The 22277-nt window shown below is 47.8% G+C and overlaps 1 protein-coding gene across 1 annotated transcript in view; it reads right to left on the minus strand.

Moving 5' to 3' along the window:
- The window catches only part of LOC123366133 (blood vessel epicardial substance-like), a 133732-nt gene extending 111933 nt beyond the window's left edge, over window positions 1-21799 (minus strand). Inside the window, exon 1 of the mRNA XM_045009268.1 lies at window positions 21251-21799. The gene's annotated coding sequence lies outside the window, so the exon portion shown is untranslated. The remainder of the gene's footprint in view (window positions 1-21250) is intronic.
- Between the last annotated feature and the right edge of the window lie 478 nt (window positions 21800-22277).

The raw sequence follows: 22277 nt of genomic DNA on the forward strand, positions 1-22277 counted from the left end.
CAATGGGAGTCTTTTTCCCTTGAAATTTGACTTTTGCCTGGGGAGTGGGAAGGGCAGGGAATGTTTATAGCCAAGGACATTTCTTTCATCTAGAATTGTGGTCCTTTTTCTGAGCCATATCCGGCCACCTTCACAGAGGTGCATCTTCTCCTGAACTTAATCAGCAATGTACCTCTATGTGGCCCAATTCAAAGCCCATGGAAGTCAATGGATAGACTCCCATTGACTTTGGATCAGGCCCTACTTGAGGGGAGAATGAGGGTTGCTGTTACCAGTACTAGCACCTGAAAATATATTTGTCTGCGAACTTTCCTCCTCACGGTTCACTTCTTATTTTGTAGACCAGGTAGGTGGGGTAATTTGTCTCAACTGCAAAGGAGTCCTTTACACACAAGGTTATAACAGTGACTAATCTTCAGTTCATATTTGATTTGTGAATGAATGCTGGCAATTTGCTGGTACTCACATTCAAGTAAGTACAGAATACAAAAGTTATTCTTTGTTCTTAGCTAGTGAACTGTGTGTTTGGTGTGGTGTCGCAATGGCTGCTATTTTACCTCTGAAATGCCTCTTTGTGGCTTCCCTAGAAATTAGGCATCAGAGTGCACCTCATTTCTGAAAATGTCAGAAGGGATTCTCTCCAGCTTCCAGATGCCCTCTATTCTACTTCCTCCTGCCACCTAACACTTTCTGCCCCTACTTGGTACTTGGATTCACTAACTTGCTGATTTCTACTTCATTGTGCTATTCATTATTGCAAATGCCTCTGATGAACAAATGTCTCAGAACAGCGTGTACATAAGCAGCTTCTCTAGTACCAATAAAATAGCCAATTAACAATGATGGGGGTGGGAGGGAAAAATAATCAATAGAATAAGCCATAATGATATTTATATAAAGAATCAGCTGACCAGGATAACAGATTCTTGATGTCCCAGATACCTTAGGTTTGTTGTGATAATTGGGCCTACCAATTTACCCTGTTTGTGAATTCAACTGTAAAAAGTGTGTGTAAGTTCATAAGACGTCACAGTAACCTATAACAGGGATCGGCAACCTTTGTCATGCGGCTTTCCAGGGTAAGCACTGGGCTACCGTGTCCGCAGGTTTGGCTGATCGCAGCTCCCACTGGCCGCGGTTCGCCGTCCCAGGCCAATGGGAGCTGCGGGAAGCAGCGTGGGCCAAGGGATGTGCTGGCCGCTGCTCCCACCACCCCCATTGGCCTGGGACAGCAAACCACGGCCAGTGGGAGCTGTGATGGGCCGAACCTGTGGACGCGGCAGGTAAACAAACCGGCCCGGCCTGCCAGGGTGCTTACCCTGGCGGGCTGCATGCCAAAGGTTGCCAATCCCTGACCTATAACAACAAATGTTGATGGGAAAAGGACTGAAAGGGACCCAAAGACTGAATTAGTCAAAGCAAAAAGGCCATGGTAAACAAGAAAAGCGTGGAACCAGAAATCAGTGAACTAAAATTGGTATGTCAGAAATTAAGTCCAATTGGTGGACAAAATAATGAGATGGGCTATTGCACCCATTATTCCCTTTGTGGGCCTTTAAAGACAGACTCTGGGGAGAAATCTGGACTAGGTGAGTGAGCTTCACCATCCTGGCTGCCACCCCCACCATCTCCTGGGATGCAAGGCCTTCACTGTCCTGATTCTGAGACATGTCCTGACCAGAATGGGCCAGAGAGAAGGATCTAGATGACACTGTCACCTCCACCGGACCCAGCTAAATCACCACCACCTTGGATGTAACAGGATTGGACTTAAACAACAGCAGCAGCAACAAGAGCTTTAGCCCATCTTAACTAACTTTCTCTTTCCCCAAAAGGACAGTTATCATCTTTGATGTCATCTACAGCTGTCACAAAGGAGGTTTTTCTTCCAAAAATTCCCTGCAGCTAAATGGAAAGGAACAAGAGATGTTAAAATGCAGGCCTTATTTATTACCTGGCATTTCAAATGCTTTAACTGTTTTTCCTTCCTTTCTTTATCTTTAAAAAAAAAAGGTTACAGTGGATTTGTAATGGTGTGTTTACCATGGTTCTAAGCAGGCTAAGATCTCTGTATACTGAATCCTGACTTTGTTTAACACTGTTTAATTTTGGACACTGTCATGTTAACACCTTTGTCCCATTTATTCCATCTTAATTAATGCAACAGGTTATACATACACACACCAATGCTTAGAGAGAGATGAACAATAAACTATACCGAAGATTACTGGGACATCAAGAATATCAGTTATCCTGCCTGGTTCATTCTTTTTGACAAGTTAATTCATGTTAACGTACTCCTTTCCTTTGTTATGGGATTGACAAGGACAGTATCTTTCAGCAGAGCTGATTTCCCGCCCCCACATTTAGTTGTTTACTTAAGAAAAAAAAAGCTGAAATACTACTTTTAGGAACATTTTTATGAGTTTGCTGCATTGATTTATAGATTCAAAGATGTTTTTTATTGCTAGTCTTTTCTGGCATGAACATTATCATTTATGGCATGCATTTTGGCTAAAACCATTCACAGACAAAATCTCAGTGGCCAGATTCCAATGTCAGTTACATAGATTTAAGTACAGAGCAAATGGAGTTACTCTGGACTTACACCAGGGATCGGCAACCTCTGGCATGCGACTCACCAGGGTAAGCACCCTGGTGGGCCGGGCCGGTTTGTTTACCTGCCACGTTCAGAGGTTCGGCCGATTGCGGCTCCCACTGGAAGCAGTTCACCACTCCAGGCCAATGGGGGCTGTGGGAAGCGGCGGCCAGCACATCCCTCTGCCTGCCTGCCTTCTCAAACATAAGCAACAAAACAAACAAAAACAGTTCTTCAGCTCACCCTGGTATACAGTCCCCAGGGTATGTTTCCTCTTTACCTCTGAGGGTCTGACTGCCTCCCCTCCTCACCCCTCCCCGGGAACTCTGGCAGTCCTCGTTTCCTAGCTCTGACTCACCAAGCTCGACTTCTCCTTCCTCAAGCGCCCTCTTTTAAAGCCTCATCTGGGTCAGCTGATGTGACATAGGCTTGCTGGCCCTGCTCCCTCTTAAAGGGCCAGTGTCACTTTGTGACAGCACTGTTGAAAAATCACTGCTTTTGAGTGAATTGTCATAACAGAAAATTATAATCAATATATCCAAACATGATTTAGATGCTCAGGTACCATAATGATAGACACAATAAAAGAACCAGAAGAGACTGTCTTATATTATAATTCTTCCCAATTTATATGCTAAGTATTAGATGCCTCTTTGAAGTTAATAAAGTTACACCAGGAATGAATTTGGAGCCATGTGTTGTAAACAAGTAACATACAATCTACTACTATGCATAGCATTCTATTTTTGGGTGATTATCTTCAGTGGATACAAAATGTTGCACAGGAACATAAGTTATGTTTTAAAATTACGTATTCTAAGACAGAGAATTGTTTTAAGAATAAAGAAATAATAGTGAAGAAAATGGAGAACTTTTTCCCTGTGGAAACTTTTTCACTATGTCTCAGTCTGCTGCCATCCTGTAATTCCTGCTCACATTCAGTGGAAGAAGTAAGAAGCCAGCCAACATCCAGAAATCCACTTCTGGCTGAGGCAGATTAAATGTGCTGATTCTAAGGGGATTTTTTTGTTCACCAAGAAAGATAAAAACAAGAGAGGTATTGGGCTTGATTCACCTCTGTGTTACACTGGTTTAAAGCCAACCCAACGAAATCAGAGTTACAATGGCATCATACCACCAATGTAATGGATGGAGAACCTGATCAGTTCCTGTGTTTATAATAACCATGGAAGTTGAGTCCTTAATTGCCACCGACTTCAGTGGCAAAAGGAAGACACAGGATATCACAGGATCAGGCTTGAATAACATGGAAAATCACACCAGACTGCAAATTGTTCATGAAAGAGAAAGCATACAAGAACTAAATAGTGTTTGGACTGCTGCCAGTTGTTAGTTACATGCTGTGATTTTATGCATGGGATCACAGAGAAAGCTCTGTGGAGGCAACCCCTCAAAAGACTTGTTTACATTAGGAACACTTGATTAAAAAATCTCCCCCCTTCTCTTGTTAACAATAGTGCAGCTGCAGTGGTGTTAGCAACCTTAGGATCAGTGGTAAAGACAAGACTCCTGTGGTCACAGCCTTTCTTCAATGCCACACTGATTAGCTCCTAGGTCTTGTCAAGATTCCCCACCATTGCTAACATCAGTAAACCTGCTGAGACTACAGTACTATCTGCAATACGAAAAGGCATAATGTTAACTAACATTTTAATGTGATGTGAAAATGGGTCATTCTTATTTCAAAATGTGTCCATTGGTCATGGACCTACCAAATTCACAGCTGTGAAAAAAAGATGTCACAGAAGGTGAAATCTGGTCTTGTGTACTTTTACCCTATACTATACAGATTTCACTGGGGGAAACCAGCATTTCTCCAAGTAGGGGTCCCAACCCAAAAGGGTTTTTTGTGTGGGGGGGGGTCACAAGACTATTGTAGGGGGGAAGCAGTATTGCCACCTTTACTTCTGCGCTGCCTTCAGAGCTGGATGGCTGGAGAGTGGCGGTTGTTGACTGGGAGCCAAGCACTGCAGACAGCAGCAGCGCAGAAGTAAGGGTGGCAATACCATACCATAACACCCTTACTTCTGCACTGCTGCTGGCAGTGGTGCTCAGAGCTGGGCTCCCAGCCAGCAGCTGCAGAGCTTCCCTTCAGCGGGGGAGGTTCCTGGAGGTGGGTCTGACCTGGCCCCAGGAGCAGCCCCTGCAGGGGAAGAGGAAGTCCCATCCCTCACCAGCAGTTGCAGTCTGGTGTATGGTAGGAGCCCTCAGCCAGGGTGCCCCAAGCCCTGCCCCTCCCTGGCTCCAGCACTCTGGGGTTAAAGGGGCCTTGGGCTGGCTGTGTGTGGGGGGTGGTGACCACAGAAACACCCCCCCCCCAATGATGGCACTCTCGGCAGTCACCCACATCTCCCACCCGTAACGCCAGCCCTGCCCCCCCAAAGTTAGGACCTCCCCATATCATGCCACCTTCCCTTCTGCACTGCTGCTGGTGGTGCCGCCTTCAGAGCTGGGCACCCAGCCAGCAGCTGCTGCTTTCCAGCTGCCCAGCTTTGAAGGCAGCACCTCCCCCTGGAACAGCGCATAAGTAAGGGTGGCAATACTGCAAAAAAAAAACAAAAACCCTAATCCCTGCCTTTTGGATTGGGACCCCCAGGGTTACAAGACGGTGAAATTTCAGAATCTGAAACTGAAATTTAAGATTTTTTAAATTCTGACTGTGAAATTGCCCAAAACCAACTGTGAATTTGGTAGGGCCCTAGTCATGGTTAACTGTAGGAACAACTTAAGGTTAACCATGATTTGCTCCTACACTTTGTTGCGTATAAACACTATGCTAGTTAAAACATTTTAATATCTTTTAACCAAGTACATTTTCCTAGTGCACATATTTCTTTGGTCAGACCAGATTTACTGGTGTAACCAATAGTGGGAAATTTTTATAAAGCTTCCCTAGTATAGACCAGACTATTGAGTTTCCTGGGCTCTCTGTCCTTCTCCCAAGGGTTTTTCTAAAGAAAGGTACAAAATAACTCATTGTCTCTAAAAGCTGATGTGCATTATCCCTTATTCATATGCCACACAGTTAAAGCTATACAACTCTCTTTTTGACATAGTGGGTTGCCATGGAAGTGTGATGTCACAGAGAGGATGATAAACTTCTGAATTATGACAAGTAAGAGCAGATGAACTCTTAAAGCAAAATATCCTATTTCCTTTAAAGTGTCCGTAAGTACTCAAAAAATAAAAAGGAATTATGAAAATACAGAACATGAAGCATATGCAGAATTGTCTATAAATAGACTTGCTTCATAAGACAGCAGATGCTCTTTACAATAATTATTAAATATAACTTATTACTTCTGCAAGTTCAGTCTGTCAGAAAATTAAAGCAAGGGGTTTCCTCTAAGTCCTTGTAGCTGTTTGGTTTAATTATATTTGATCCTAACCTGAATCAGGGCCAGCTCTAGACCCCAGCGCGCCAAGTGCACGTTTGGGGCGGCATGCCGCGGGGGGCACTCTGCCTGTCGCCGGGAGGGTGGCAGGCGGCTCCGGTGGACCTCCCGCAGACGTGCCTGCGGAGGGTCCACTGGTCCCGCGACTCCGGTGGACCTCCCGCAGGTGTGCCTGCGGAGGGTCCGCTGGTCCCGCGACTCCGGTGGACCTCCCGCAGACGTGCCTGGGGCGGCGAAATTCCTAGAGCCGCCCTGACCTGAATGAAATATCAGTAGAATAGTTGTGTATGGGACTGGGGAGGTGAGTACAAGAGAATTTTAAATTAGATCTATCATGAAAAATGTGCTACTGCTGCACCTAAAGAAAAATATCCTGACATGCTGATGTCTATGAAAAAGATGGATGCAGAAAACATTTATGAGTTCAAAGATAACTACAGATAGATTCCGTGGACAGATTGCCAAGAGAATTTATTTTGAATTTCTTAATTCACAAATGCGCTGAATCAAAAAGTGGGTTTAAAAAAATAGGCTCCAAAAACAAAGGGACAGCTTCTCAAGAGATTAATTACTCTCCAGATCTGCACAGTAACTCTGAAGCCACCATCAATTCCACAATTACATACAATGCTAACCAAAGAGCTTTGCATAATAAAGCCTCTGCTACTAGAGATTTTTTTTTAATCAACTTGGCATATAGGCTCCTTCATTATAATCCAAGGACATGAAACGTCTGAGATGAATGAAATGCCATGATATGATCAGAACTGTATTTTTATTTATTGTTGCAGGACAGATTTTCTTTCGGAAATCAAACGAGTATCTTGGGCTAATGTCTAGATTCTATACATAGGCACAGCAACAGTTGAGTGTTAAAGCATACTTGATTATAGGAATATTGGGTTAGCTCCATCAATCATGCATGCTATGCAGCAGACCTATAGCAGAGAATAACCTCCAAATTCCTCATCCAGTGCAGTCAATGCCCCACTAAAACCTATGTGGGTGAAACAAGACAATCGCTATGCTTTCGAATGAACTTGCACAGGAAAATGATCACAGACAAAAAACCACCCTATCACCTGTGGGTGAACACTCTTCTCAAAGTCATCTCTCTATGTCTGACCTATCAGTGCTCAAAGGAAATCTGAACAACACTTTCAAAAGATGAGCCTGGTAGCTTAAATTAATTTCTCTGCTAGACACTAAAAAAAATGTGGCCTTAGTAAAGACACTAGATTTGTGGCTTATACAACAATCTAAGGCCATGTCTACACATACAGCCCTGCACCGCTGCAGCTGCGCCACTGCAGTGCGTCTGGTGAAGACGCCCTATGCCCATGGGAGAGCTCTCTTCTGTCAGCATAATAAAACTATCTCTGTGAGTGATGGTAGCTCTCCCTCCGACATAGTGCTGTCCACAGCAGCACTTATGTCAGTGTCACTTATGTCGCTTAGGGGGGTGGCTTATGCACACCCCTGAGCAACAAAAGCTATGGTGTAGACATAGCCTAACTCACTAAGGGTATGGCTACACTTACGGTTTGCAGCGCTGGTCATCCAGCTGTGTAGGAGCAGCGCTGGTGTGTGGCCACACTCACAGCTACCAGCGCTGGTGTGTGGCCACATTTGCAGCATTAGCAGCGCTGCTGGGAGCGATGCATTATGGGCAGCTATCCCAGCATTCAAGTGGCCGCAACGTGCTTTTCAAAAGAGGGGGGTGGAGTGGGGTCTAGTGTGACAGGGAGCGGGGGGAGAGAGAGAGTGGATTTTTGGAGCCAACACTGTGTGTTTAGCTTCCTGACTTGAAAAATCAGAACATGTTTCCAACCCCTTAGTCTTAACTCTTAATTGCAAAAAGCCTGCAGCCAACACGACTCCCCGCTGTTTCACTCCCTCCCTGCCTGCAATCTCATTTGATTGTTTACAGCCAGGTACAGATGATCACAGCAAACAGGAGCTCTGTTTGTTTTTTAGATAAGCAGCAACGGCAACGGAGCTCCGATCGGAGCTCATTCACAACAAAACAAAGAGAGGCTGCATAACAAAACAAGGAGAGTAATTTATAAAAGCATTCTGGGATACATCCTTATACCCTGGAGGCCAATCACAGCGCTGGTGTGTGGCCACACTTGATGACCAGCGCTGCAGCACCAGCGCTGGAATCCTTATTCCCCATGCTGAGTGAGGTGTACGGCCAGCGCTGCAGCCAGGGAGTTGCAGCGCTGGAAGTGCCCTGCAGGTGTGGCCACTTACTAATTGCAGCGCTGGTGGAGGCTTTCCAGCGCTGCAAATCGCCAGTGTAGCCATACCCTAACTCCCCTTTTTGTCCTGTGACTACAGGGGTGTTAATGGGCCACTTTATCTTGAAGGGTCCCTTAGAATATGTGCTAACTACTTGTGGAAAAGTACCTGCTTGAACTTGTATTTAGCTGTGACACTCTGACTACCTTTCCCAGACCAGAGGTAGAGCTCTGTGTAGCTCAAAAGCTTGTCTCTCTCTCCAACAGACATTGATTCAATAAAATATGACCTCACCCACCTTGTCTCTCTAATATGCTGGGACCAACATACAACAATACTACATATAAATTCTGGTTTGGCAGACTCCCTAGAGGAGCAGAAATAATTGACCTTTTCTTTGGATGACTCCTTCTGGCCAACTCAAGGTTCTCGCAAAGGGCATTCTGCATTGCTATCCCAACTACAGGTAATTCATTATAAAACATTTTATAATCAGTTTCTAATGTCTTAAAAACATAATTGAAGCAGTATTTGTTAGCAACCACTGATTAGCCTAGCTGAAATAGACATATCTACAGTAGGTTATATAAATCTTGTAAAGGCTCGATTCTGATCTATCATTGGATTTTCTATAGTGTTCAGCACTATAGTATGTAAGTACTTGTTAGGAAAACTAAGTCTACATGGTGAAGTCCCTACCTGATATCATGTTGTCTCTGCTCTTCCCACCCCTGGTTATAGGAGGCTCTGTGTGGGATATATATCCATAATTTCATTTCTTTCTTCTCCTGCCATATCATTACAGTTACAATAGGAAGGCTCTCTCAAAGGGAGGGCCTTCCAGTGTGCCTTAAAGTTAGCCTGACCTTCAACAACCTTGACTGAGAATGCTTTGGGGACGGTTAAATTGTCATAGCTTCATTGAAGCCGGTGGAACTATGACAATTTACACCAGCTGAGGATCTGTCACTTTATCTTCAGGTCTCATACACTTCACCCTGCACTGCAGTGTCCCACAGAAGCAGAGCTACATGCTGAATGAATATCATGCAATTTATGTAAATTTAGGAAGGATCAATCTATTTATAAGGTAGGGCTTCTGCTGAAATTTCTTATGTTTAACCAATTGGTCAAAAGAATTCTTTTTACACTGTCTATGGTATTTTTGATTAACTCTGAAACAGCATGAAAGTCAGCGTGTGCCTTTATTTTACAAAACACAAAATGAAAGAGTCAGCACGAAATAGTTAACATTCTCTAAGAGAAACTGCAGTGAAATGGAGTACACTTCTTCTTCCATGTGACAGATGTGTTTTGGTTTTTTTTGGAGGGGTGGATGCGGGGGAGAGGGTAAGTAAAACCCAAGATGACCTTCCTTTTAAAGTATATTAAAATCTGACTAGAATTATGTAGGGCAAATTCACTTCAGCATGTTGTGAAGGAAGAGCAAATTTTAATTTTGATGAGGGAGGTGAACAGGGCACCATAGGTAATAAATTATGCTTAAAATACATTAAATAATCACTCAAACCCATAAAAGATTTATTGTTAACAGAGCTGACAACAGCTGTTAATCAGAATGTTTTTCTTGCCCAGCTGTCTGATGGAAAAGAAGTACTTGTTTTATCCCTTTAAAGCAGGGATCGGCAACCTTTGGCATGCGGCCCACCAGGGTAAGCCCCCTGGTGGGCCGGGCCGGTTTGTTTACCTGCTGCGTCCGCAGGTTCGGCCAATTGCGGCTCCCACTGGCTGCGGTTCGCCGCTCCAGGCCAAATGGGGCTGCGGGAAGCGGCGCGGGCCGAGGGATGTGCAGGCCGCGTGCCAAACGTTGCCAATCCCTGCTTTAAAGAGACATAGTTAGGGAAGTAATACATTTTATTGGACCAACTTCTGCTGGTGAAAGAGACAAGATTTCCAGATTACACAGAGCTCTTCTTCAGGACCTGAAGAAGTTGAAGAAGAGCTCTGTGTAAGCTCAAAAGCTTCACTCTTCGCTGCTCAAAAGCTTGTCTCTCTCACCAAGTTGAGAGAAGTTGGTCCAATCAAAGATATGACCTCACCCACCTTGTTTCTAATGCCCTGGGATCATCATGGCTGCAACAACACTGCAAACAACAATGGAAGATTATCCCTTTCAAGTCATTTCCCTGAGAGTCACTGTAACACTACAGTAAGTGAATGAAAATTGACTAAAAAATGGAATGGTATAAACTGAATTATCCAAGTGATGTAAAAGACAAAGAACTTTCTCAATAGGCTCCTAATAACTTGTTTGTGGGTGGGCAGAGGATGGCTCATCTGAAAAGGAATATGGATTGAGATATATGCTCTTTGCCCCTCAATGCATATAGTAGCTCCCATTAATGTGAATAGGAATTACAACCCTCCAGTGAAGGGAACTTGCATCACTATGTCTATTTTTTCTCATGACTATTGGAATTTATAATACCTTTTATCTTGCTAGCTAAGGGGCCCATAGTGGAACCCTTCTTCTTATCAGACAGCACTTACTGTCATGTAGAGGCCCACTCAAGTCAGCGAGACCACTTGTATAAATACTAACCAGCATAAGGGCTGCCCTTCTGAGCCCTGAAAGTGCTTTACCAGCATTACAGAGATCAGATGATGTGCATATACCCCAGAGGTGCACCTCAGTAGATAGAGCAGGAGTGGGCCAACTTTTTGGCGCAAGGGCCACATTGGGGTTGCAAAACTGGATGGAGGGCTGGGTAGGGAAGGCTGTGCCTCCAGGGACGGTGTAATCATTAGGCAAACTAGGCGGCCGCCTAGGGCCCCAAGATTTGAGGGCACCAAAAAGCGGTGCCCAAAATGTCTGGGATGCTCACCCAGCGCTGAGGCTTTGATCAGCTCTGGCTGTCTGGGAAGTGATGTCATTCCTCCTCCGGCTGCCGGGAGCGCTGCGCTGCTCCCTGCTGCTCTGGCTTTTCCCCGCCCCTGCTCAGCCCCGCCCCGCCCCCACTCCCCTGAGCTCTGCAGCAGGGCTGGGCCTGCACTCACCCGGCCCCAGCCGTGCCACCGGTGGGTGCTAGGGGGTGGTTCCCCACTGCCTTCAAAGCCAGCCCCCCCAGAGGCCTGCCCCCCCATGGAAGCCTGGGGTGCCCCTGCCCCCCCGAGGACCCTCCCCCCCGCGGAAGCCTGGGGCACCACACACACCCCCCGCGGGGGGGCAGGGCCCCAGAATATCTAGGGATGGCCCTGGTACCTGCCACCCTGCCTGCAGCCAGCCCCTGCTGCATCCCCTGCCCTTCCCGCAGCCAGCCCCTCACCCCTGTCTCCAGCCGACTCTGCACCCCGTGCCCCGTCTCCAGCTAGCCCCTGCTGCACCCGCTGCCCTGTCTCCAGCCAGTCCCACACCCCCTGTCTCCATCCAGCCCCTGCTGCACCCCCTGCCCTGTCTCCAGCCAGTCCCACACCCCCTGTCTCCAGCCAGCCCCTGCCACACCCCCTGCCCTGCCCGCAGCCAGCCCACACCCCCTTGTCTCCAGCCAACCCCTGCCGCAACCCCTGCCCGAAGCCAGCCAGCCTCACACCCTGTCAGGTTATTCATTTATTTTCATTAAATATGTAGACTAAATAATGAAATTAATAAATTTTCAAGCTGAACGTGTATTAATTCTAATGAACAATGCCATATTATGCAGTATTCATTTTTGAAAGTTTATAATCCATGATCTGGGGGTAGGGGTGGGAGGCACAAGGTAGAAGTTTCTCCTAGGGCGCAAAGTATCCTTGCACCGGCCCTGTGTGCCTCCCCAAACAGCCTGGCCCCTGCCCAGGGGTGGCTCTAGGCATTTTGCCGCCCCAAGCACGGCAGGCAGGCTGCCTTCAGCAGCTTGCCTGCGGAGGGTCTGCTGGTCCCGCGGCTTCGGCGGGAGGTCCGCCGAAGCCGCGGGACCAGCAGACCCTCCTCAGGCAAACCGCCGAAGGCAGCCTGTCTGCCGCGCTCGTGGCAACCGGCAGAGCGCCCCCAGTGGCTTGCCACCCCAAGCACGCGCTTGGCGTGCTGGGGCCTGGAGCCGCCCCTACCCCCGCCCCCTATCTGCCCCCTCCCACTTCCCACCCTCTGACTGCCCCCCTCAGGACCGCCGACCATCCAACCCCCCTGCTCCTTGTCCCCTAACTGCCCCCTCCCGGGACCCCCCCGATCCCTAACTTCCCCCTGGAACCCCACCCCCTATCCAACCCCTCTGCTCCCAGTCCCTTGACTGCTCTGACCCCTACCCACACCCCCTGAGAGGCCCCCTGGCACCCCACGCCTATCCAACCCCACCTTGTTCCCCATCCCCTGACTGCCCCTCCCAGAACCTCCGCCCCATTCAATGTCCCCCTGCCCTCTGACTGCCTCCCAGCGCCTCCTGCCCCTTATACAACCCCCCGGTTCCGGCCCACTTACCACACCGAACAGAGCATGCAGAGCAGCATGTGTGGCAGCAGGAGCAGCTCCACCACCCAGAGCACTGTCTGCATGGCGGCGTAGCTCTGTGGGAAAGGGGCCAGGGGCTAGCTTCCCTGGCCGGGAGCTCAGGGGCCAGGCAGGACGGTCCCATGGGGCGGATGTGGCCCGTGGGCCGTAGTTTGCCCATCTCTGAGATAGAGACTGGCAGTTTGTGCCAGATTACCACATTACAGCTCCTGCCACTTGTGACCCAGCTTTTTTAGTTGTGACTTTCTGAAAAGTGAAAGTCATGAGAAAGGCTGACAAGCAGACTTCATTTCTCACAGGTCCATTAGGGTAACCTTGAACTCAGGGCCCCAGATAAAAAGTGAGTAGTTCAGTGCTTTAGCCACTACCCATATTTGAGAGAACAGTGGGTGGGCAGGAAGATAAGTTTTTCTTTGAAGGAACAATTCTTTTGCAAGACCCATCTCCCTTCAGAATGGAAGGAAGAAAATAGAAAAAGGGAAAGCTTAGTCCCTTTTGAAAATAAATGGTAGGTCTCCCAGTTCCTTTAATGGGACAAGAATGGAATTAGAAAACAAAACAGCAAGGACGTTGGTGTTTGTCACAGGGGTGGGGGGGTGAGGGAAAAAATAAATATTAAAATTGGGAAAAAAACAAACCACCACCACCCATGACATACAGAAGTAATTAGATGAGGTATTTAGAACATTTTTCATATGTGAGGCGAAAACATTTCTGTAGTAAAGTCAGACTGAAGAATTAAATATACAGTCAAATCAGATTTTAGTGAGGTTAAGAAGGTAACTACACCCCATTGGAAGCCAAAGAGAACAGCCAGGGAATCCTCTCTCTCCTGTGATACTGTCACCACACTTAAAATTGTAAGTAAGTGGTCAATGATTATGGATGAGGTTGGAAGCGCATTCTTCCAGCTACTACACAAAGACATCGGCAAGAGACTTATGAATGGCAATGACTGAGGCTATGTCTACACTAGCACTTTTGTCGGTATAATTTATGTCATGCAGAGGTGTGGAAAAAAAAAACACACCCCGAGCAACACAAGTTATACCGACAGAAGCACCGGTGAGGGCAGCGCTATATTGGTGGGAGACGCTCTCCCGCCAACATAGCTACTACCTCTTGTTGTGGGTGGTTTAATTTATGTCGATGGGAGAGCTCTCTCCCATTTGCATAGAGCGGCTACACGGGAGATCTCACAACGGTGCAGCTGCATCAGTACAGCTGTGCCGATGTAAGCTCTAGCGTAGACATGGCCTAAGGATGTGGAGTGGTAACTCCCACATTGATCTGAAGGCTCAGAGTATTTTTAGTGAAGTAAAAATAAAGGTGGAGCCATACCAAAAGTCCCACCTCCAACACCCCAAGCTTTGGGGAAATTTTGATCTGAACATTCAAGCCCAGCTCTATATTAAACTTACGTAACTACAAGGAAGCTGGTATGTCAGAGAGACAGTAAAAAATCAGTTAGGAAGTTGTTATTACTACTACAGTTGCTCCTTGGTGTAGTGAGGCAGTGTGGCTCCCCTCTGCTCCGGAGGAGGAAGAGCCCACTCGGAGGCCAGAGTGGGCGGAGCTAGGGACAATCATCGACCCCCAGCGCGCAACCCAGTGGCCCCACTTTGAACTACGCCGGGACCGTCTTTACCGGATCAACCGTGACTCCCGCACGAAGGAACCCCAAACACAGCTGCTGGTACCGCAGTGTCACCGGCGAGCCGTGATGAAGCTGGCACATGACATCCCGGCTGCTGGGCATCTGGGCCATGAGAAGACCCTCACCCGGATGGTTCTTCTGGCCCGGTATTCACCAGGAGGTGAGGAACTATAGTAGCTCCTGCCCAGAGTGCCAGTTAGCCGCTCCCCAGCGAGGGCCCAAGGCACCCCTAGTCCCCATGCCTATAATAGAGACGCCTTTTGAACGAGTGGCCATGGACCTGGTGGTCCCGCTCCCAAAAAGCGCTTCCGGGTTCCAGTATGTCCTGGTCATCGTTGACTACACCACCTGTTTCCCTGAGGCCATCCCAGTGCGGAGCACCACCTCCTGGACCATCGCCGGGAAACTGGTGAAGGTCTTTGCTCGGGTGGGCCTGCCCCGAGAAATCTTAACAGATCAAGGCACCAATTTCACCTCCAGGTTGTTACAGCAGGTCTGCGAGCTCCTGGGGGTTAAACAATTAGGCACCTCCATCTACCACCCGCAGACGGACGGGCTGGTGGAATGGTTCAACCGGACCCTCAAGGAGATATTGCGGAAGTTCCCCCTGGAGGAGCTACACCAGTGGGACCAGTTGCTCCCTCCCCTGCTGCTAGCCATCCGTGAGGTACCCCAGTCATCAACCAAGTTTTCCCCATTTGAGCTATTGTATGGGCGCCGCCCACAGGGCCTGTTGGACTTAATGCGGGAAACTTGGGAGCAGTCCCCCTCTCCAACCCAGGGACTCCTGAAGTATGTCCTCCAACTGCAGGAATACTTTGCTCAGGCTGGGGCCCTGGCTCGTGAAAACTTAAAGGCTGCACAGGACAGGCAGGAACAGACTTATAACCAGGAGGCGCAGGTGCGTGACTTTGAACCTGGGGATCAGGTCTTGCTCCTCCTGCCCTCGAGCAAGTCGAAGCTACTGGCCCGTTGGCAGGGATCCTACGAGGTAGCTCGGAAGGTTGGGCCCGTCACTTATGAGATCCACCAACTCGACCAGCGCAAGAAGACCCAGTGATACCACGTGAATCCGTTGAAGCTCTGGCGAGACCGGGAGGGCCTGCTGATTAACCCTTACCCGCCAGAGCCTGAACTGGGTCCCCGCGCACCCCAGACAGAGGACCTCGCTGCTCCCCTGCTCGGCGACACCCTGACAGAAGATCAGCGCAAGCAGGCCAAATGTCTCCTGCAGGCTTTCCAGGGAACCTTCACGGCCCTACCTGGATACATGACCCTGGACTATCACTCTATCCAGACCGAGCTGAGGAAGGTAATCCGGGAAACGACCAGGCCACTGCCATACCGGATGCGCCAAGAAGTGGAGGAAGAGGTACAGGCCATGCTGGCCTTAGGAGTCATCGAGCCGTCTCAGAGTGAGTGGCGTAGCCCAGTGGTCTTGGTACCCAAGCCCAATGGCACCTGCCAGTTTTGTATAGACTTCCAGCGGGTGAATGTCATCTCACGGTTTGACGCCTATAGCCGCCACTGGGAAGACCACCTGGAACGGGTAGCAGCCGTCCTGAGGTCCCTGTGACAGGCGGGACTGACGGCCAACCCAAAAAAATGCCACATCAGATGGCAGGAGACCACGTATCTACGGTACACTATTGGGGGAGGATGAGTGAAGCCCCTCGTCGGGAAAGTGCAAGCCTTGGCAGCCTGCCCGACGCCTACCACGAAACGCCACCTCCGACAGTTCCTGGGGCTTGTCGGGTACTATCGGCGGTTCATCCCCCAGTTTGCTTCCATTGCAGCACCCTTAACAGGAATGTTGACAAAGAACAGCCCCCAGCAGATACGGTGGTCCCCAGAATGTGAAGATACCTTCTGGACACTCCAGATATGCCTCTGACAAAAGCCGGTCCTATACAGCCCGGACTTCCACCGGAGGTTCATCCTCCAGATGGATGCCTCAGAGGTGGGGCTGGGGGCCGTCCTGTCCCAAGAAGTTGATGGACAGGACCACCCGGTTCTATACCTCAGATAAAAATTATTTCCCCGGGAGAAGAACTACGCCGTGGTTGAGAAAGAAGCACTGGCCATAAAGTGGGCCTGTGACGCCCTACGCTACTACCTCCTTGGGACTCCTTTCACGCTAGTCATGGACCATGCCCCCCTCCGATGGTTGATGAAAATGAAAAATAATAACGACCGACTATTGTGATGGTATCTGGCCTTACAGCCCTAAGCGTTCACCATCCAGCATAGGGCTGGTAAGGAACATGCGAACACAGACTTCATGTCCCGACGAGCGGGAGCCAGACTTGGCGGGGGGGGCAGCTGTAGTGAGGCCGTGTGGCTCCCTTCCTCCTCCGGGGCAGAGGAGCCCACTTGGAGGCCAGAGTGGGCGGAGCTAGGGAGCTCAGACCCCGCCCCTCAAAGGGTCAGGCAGCGACCCGGAACTATAAAGGCCGGCCCTCAGAGCTCAGTAGGAGCCCAGCCGCTGGAGAGAGCAGATGTCCCTCGGGGAGCCCGAGACTGGGAAGCTTCTCCGGCCCGAGGTGGCTGCCCAGACTGGCCGGAGCTGCCCTGTGCCCACTATCTGGGGGAGCTGCCCTGTGCCCGCTATCCAGGGGAGCTGCCGGACGTGCCGACCAATCCCTGCCCTGACGAACCCATGCTCCTGGACCCCCCAGAGGCCAACGCCAGGACCCAGGTAGGGCCCGAGGGGGAGTATGGAAGTAGCCCGGGGGCAGCCGACCCCAGTCTGGCTGCAGCACGACCAGAGCCTGTCAGTGTGTTGCGGCCAGGATCCCCACTGACTAAGCAGCGGATCGTCAGCCGCTGCTAGGGCCCCGGGCTGGGACGCAGTGGAGTGGGAGGGCCTGCGCCCCTCCTGCCACCCAACTCCTGGGTGGCAGACTCCCCCTCTCCCTAGCCTGAGGAGGCCGAGGCCTATTACTACTGCTCAACCCTGCCTGAGGGCCTGAGCCCCCTGACTCAGTGTTTGGTGCTCCACCCTGACCTAGGGCTGGGCTTAAAACTCTTATTATTGCTCTGCCCTGCCTGAGGGCCTGGGCCCCCTGACTCAGCGGTTGTTGCCTCACCTTTTGGAGGGCATGGGAGAAGAGGTGATATACTACAGAGCAAGCTGTTCATCACAGGAAATACACTTGCCCTTTAGATAAGTTTTGGTTGTCTTCCACAGAAAGAGAAAGAGCTACAATTCTTCCTTCAGGCGGGACAGAAATAAAAGACCTGAGTCAATAGTGTAAATAGGAGTAAATCCACTAAAGTCAATGGAGTAAAACTGACATGGGAGAAAAATATGGCCCAAAGAGACCAGAACAGATTATGAAAAGTTTTGGGTTAATGTAGACCACACTTTAATACAGAACTTGTCTCTGGATCAGGTCTAGTCCCCATTGGTGACTGCAGAACATCATTGTGGAAACTATAGCAATTGCTTACAAGGAAAAGTAGTATTAAGAAATTTTTCATATAGTAGCTGACTTTTAATGCAGCTGAGCATCTGGAAGTAAGAGAGAGTGAGTGCCGTGTGATCAGCCAGCTCTTCATGGACCACCAAAGGTCCATCAACCAGTGTGAGACAATCTTTGGTCTATAAGAAATGTTTCAATTAAATGTTCTTTAGCTAGGTACTTACCACTCATGGATTCAGAGTAATTACAGATGGAAAAGAATTGTTAGGTAATTTAGGTCTGGCCTACACTACAGGTAGGTTGACATAAGGCAGCTTATGTTGACCTAACTCTGTAAGCATCTACCCTGCAACATTGCTTCTGCCATGTAAATCACCCATTACACGACATGACATACCACCATCTCCATGAGAGGTGCAGTGTTTAGGTCAATGTGGTTAGGCGGATGAAGTGTCCGTGTAGACACTGTTACTTACATCGCCTGTTGGCTGTAAGCCCTGCTCGGGACTCACAGCTGGAGCCTTGCCACTGGAGCCCTAAGCTGGCAGCCTCGTGTGGGGTTCATAGCTCAGGCTGTCAGTCTCCCACCATCCCCACTGCCCCACTTAAATCAGTGCAAGCGCTCCTTGCAAGAAGGCGCACCACTGGCAGAAGGAGGGTAGTGTGGACATGAAAAACAGCAGCAATTACTGCGGTGGCTGTACATCAGTCCAATTTAGGTCAACTTAATTTTGCAGTGTAGACAAGGTCTTAGTCCTCACCTTGCCAGTGAAATATTGTAAAGATGCAAATTGGAAGTCCAAAGGCATAAAGGCATGGCCTGAGAATGCACTGGTATCAATTTAGCATTGACAGTGCAGTTAATTAAGTTGAGAGAAAAAATTCTAAGGCAGTTAGGCTAATTAGGTGGCAATTACCAAATGGGCCTGTATCAATAATAAGTGCCAGTAGAGCAAAAGATCTGCAAAGGTTTAAGCTATGTCTACACTGCAGACCTTACAGCGGCACAGTGTACCGCTGCAGCTGAACCACTGTAAGGTGTCCCGTATAGCCGTTCTATGCTGGTGGGAGGGAGCTCTCCTGCTGGCAAAATTAAACCACCGCCAATGAGCAATGGTAGCTATGTTGGTGGGAGCATCTCCTAGAGACCTAGCGCTGTCCACATTGGCACTTTTGTCGGTGAAACTTATGTTGCTTGCAGGTGTAGTTTTTTCACACCCCTCACAGACAAAAGTTTTACTGACAAAAGTACTAGTGTAGATGGAGCCTTATATACTTGCAGTAACAAATGTTGGCATCAAAAGCTTCTCTCTGAACAAGAGAGAACTAGAAGAACTCAGGAGAATCCTTGATGGATCCATACATCACCACCATAATAATACTTAGCACTTACATAGCTTTTTATATTCCAGGATCACAAAACTCCTTATAAAAGAGGGTAAGTTTTATCTGTAATTTACAGTTAGCTTGTTAACTGTTTCCAACTTCTTGGAATAGTCTGTGTTAGAGAGATTCAAAATGCTGGTTTTCTTAACTACCCCAGTATCCATACACACATATATTGATCATATGTAAGAGAGAAACTGGAGTACTGGTTATAGTGAAAGACTGTCTTCTGAGTTGAAAAACTCATCAAGAGTGAAATATAATGTTTAAGGCAAAACTGGAGATGATACCCTTTGAAATATATATATTTACCTAAATGTAGATGGCATCAGTTATCCTTTGCTATTGCTTAAATTCAGCTCAAAATGTAGCACCAGCAGTAAGAGGGACAGGCAACTTGAATAACTAAGTGAAAATATTTCCTCTGTTTTTACAGTGTTTCTCACATTTGAGTTCCCCCTCACACTCTGAATATTCTTGGCCACCCCTTCAGAGCTCAAAGCTCAGTTCTACTCTGAAAAATAACTATCAGTGCAAAAGATCTGCTCCCTCTTTGCATTTAGAGACGATTCTGATTACAGTAGTATAGATCCACCCTTAGCCCTGGCACAGCCAACCACACCCTTAAGAGGGCAATCTGAATTCTATTCCTTCTTTTGCATCATCAACAGAACTGGTTTCTAAATTCCAGCGATTATACTGCAGCAAGGCAATTGAAGCCTTTGAATGTTTTCATTAACCATGCAAACATCCTATCAATTTTTTAAAAACCAGGCCAAGCACTCAGCCTCAACATCTTGTGATAATGAGTTCCACACTTAATTATGTGTTGTATTAAACTAATTCCCTTTATCTGTTTTAAAATTCTTGCCTTTTAACTTCATTGGGTGCCCCCTTCTTGTATTATGAGACAGCATAGATAGTAGTACCTGATTTAACTCCTCTAGACCATTCATCATCACATGCTCCCATCCATCTCTCCCCTCTGAATACAGTATTCCTAATCTTAGCTCTCTCCCCTCATCTGAAAATCTTTTTATTCATCCAATCATCTTTGTTACCAGTCTTTAGAGCTTTCCATTTCTGTGTTAGATTTTTTTGATGTACAGAACTGGTGACAGTATTCTGGAGGACTGTTTATTACAGATTTATATATGGACATAATATTTTCAGAATTCTCTCTCAATCCTTATATATCCCTACATTTTGTTTGCTTTTTTCACCACCACTATGAATTGAGGAGATGTTTTACTTAGCTGCCCACAAATAACGCCACGGTCTTTCCCCCCTCCGAATGGTGATGGCTAACCGGGAACCCAACAGTTCACCTTATTCCTTTTAATGTGCATTATCTTTCATTCGCTAATACTCAGTTTCATGTACCACATTGCATAGATTTGCTATATGTTTTGAAGTTCTCTCTAGTCTTGAAGAAACTAGATAATATCCCCTGTATCTTTGTATCTTCTGAACGTTGTCACCTCACTGTTGACTCCTTTTTCAGATAATTAATGACTATATTTAGTACCCAGCATTCTGGAGGTCACCCCACTGTGCTATATTGAAAACTGTCCATTTATTCCTACTCTTAGCCAGCTGTCTCTTAGCCAGTTTATAATCCATGACAGACAACTTCCTCTCATCACTGCTTAGTTTCCTTAATAGCATCTTGAGATGGACTTTGTCAGAGGGTTTTTGAAAGCTGAGGCATGCTGCTTCAGTGATTCTCCCTTTGTCAACAAAATAGTAGCTAGGTGAAAGAATGCTAGTAGATTGGAGAGGCAAAGTTTTCCTTTACAGAAGCTAAATAAACTTATCTGCACATATTCATCTGGCTGTCTTAAAATCTCTTTATCAAATTTGTTTGGAATGATAATTAATGAACTAAGGCTCACTGGTCCATACTTCCCAGGATCCTCTATGGCTTGTATAAAGATCGATATGAAAGAGCAACAGAAGAGCTGTTGCATTATGTGAAAATCTCAAATAGAGGGTCCTTTTGCCCTATACATTCTGCAGCATCAGAAGGACTCTGCTGAAGTTTCTCTATTAAGATCTGTTACAGGGTTTACTACTCACTGTTGTAGCACCTCCTTATGGCCACATCTGGGGGTTGGCTCTCAACCAGTCTGACTCTCCCTCCTTTGTTTGCTCACCACAGGGGGTGGGGGGTGTCTTTCTATCTCTGGACTCAGTTGCTCCCTCTTTGTGGCTTGGCCCTCTGGACAGATCACTACAATTTTCTCTTTTCAGGGTATCAAAGTCCCCCTAGACAATCTGTTTCAGGCAGTCCTCTGCTCCACTCTCTGGACTGTGCCGCTTCCCCACTGGCTGGTAGGGGAACCCAGGCCCACCCACTACTCTGGGTTCCAGCCCAGGGACCCTATGACTAGGAACCATGATCTAAACAATCTCAGATCCTGTTGCTGTTTCCTCAGCCTCCTTCCTACTTTTCCTATCTTCTGGCCCCGTGGGTTGCCACTAAAGCTTCCTCTGCTCCCCATGACTACTTCACTCCCTCTCAGGTTTTTGCAAGAGTCTGTAGTCCAAGGCAGGATCCCAGGGCTTACTCCCTGGTAGGATTCCGCCTTGTTTTTTGCCAACTCCCCTTCTCTCTCAGGAGTGACTTTAAAGATCCTTCCTACAGCCCCTCTTGCTCTCTACTTCCTGATTTTATACTAGCTCAGCCTGCCCAGCTGGGCTTCATCATCAATCAGAGCTTATCAGGCCTGACCCATCTCCAGGTGCAGCCTGTTGCAGGGTTAACTGGCCCTTTTTACATCCTCAGGCCTTGTGTGCGGGTAGACACCCAATCACAGGGTCTGATCCATAGCTCACTGAAGATGCGTATTGACTTCAATTAGGGCGATTTTATAGGGACAGTCCTGATATTCAAGGCTTTGTCTTATATAGGCGCCTATTACCCCCCCACCCGCTGTCCCAATTTTTCACACTTGCTGCCTGGTCACCCTAACTTCAATAGGCTTTGAATCAAGTACACAGCGGGTCAAGTTATCCTGTTTCAACAATTGCCTGTTAATCAGCATCCAACACCCAAAATTACTGGCTAGCTAGAACAGTACAACATTTTTAGGGCACATGACTC

Source organism: Mauremys mutica, chromosome 3 (genome assembly GCF_020497125.1).
Source record: "Mauremys mutica isolate MM-2020 ecotype Southern chromosome 3, ASM2049712v1, whole genome shotgun sequence".
Classification (NCBI taxonomy): domain Eukaryota; kingdom Metazoa; phylum Chordata; order Testudines; family Geoemydidae; genus Mauremys; species Mauremys mutica.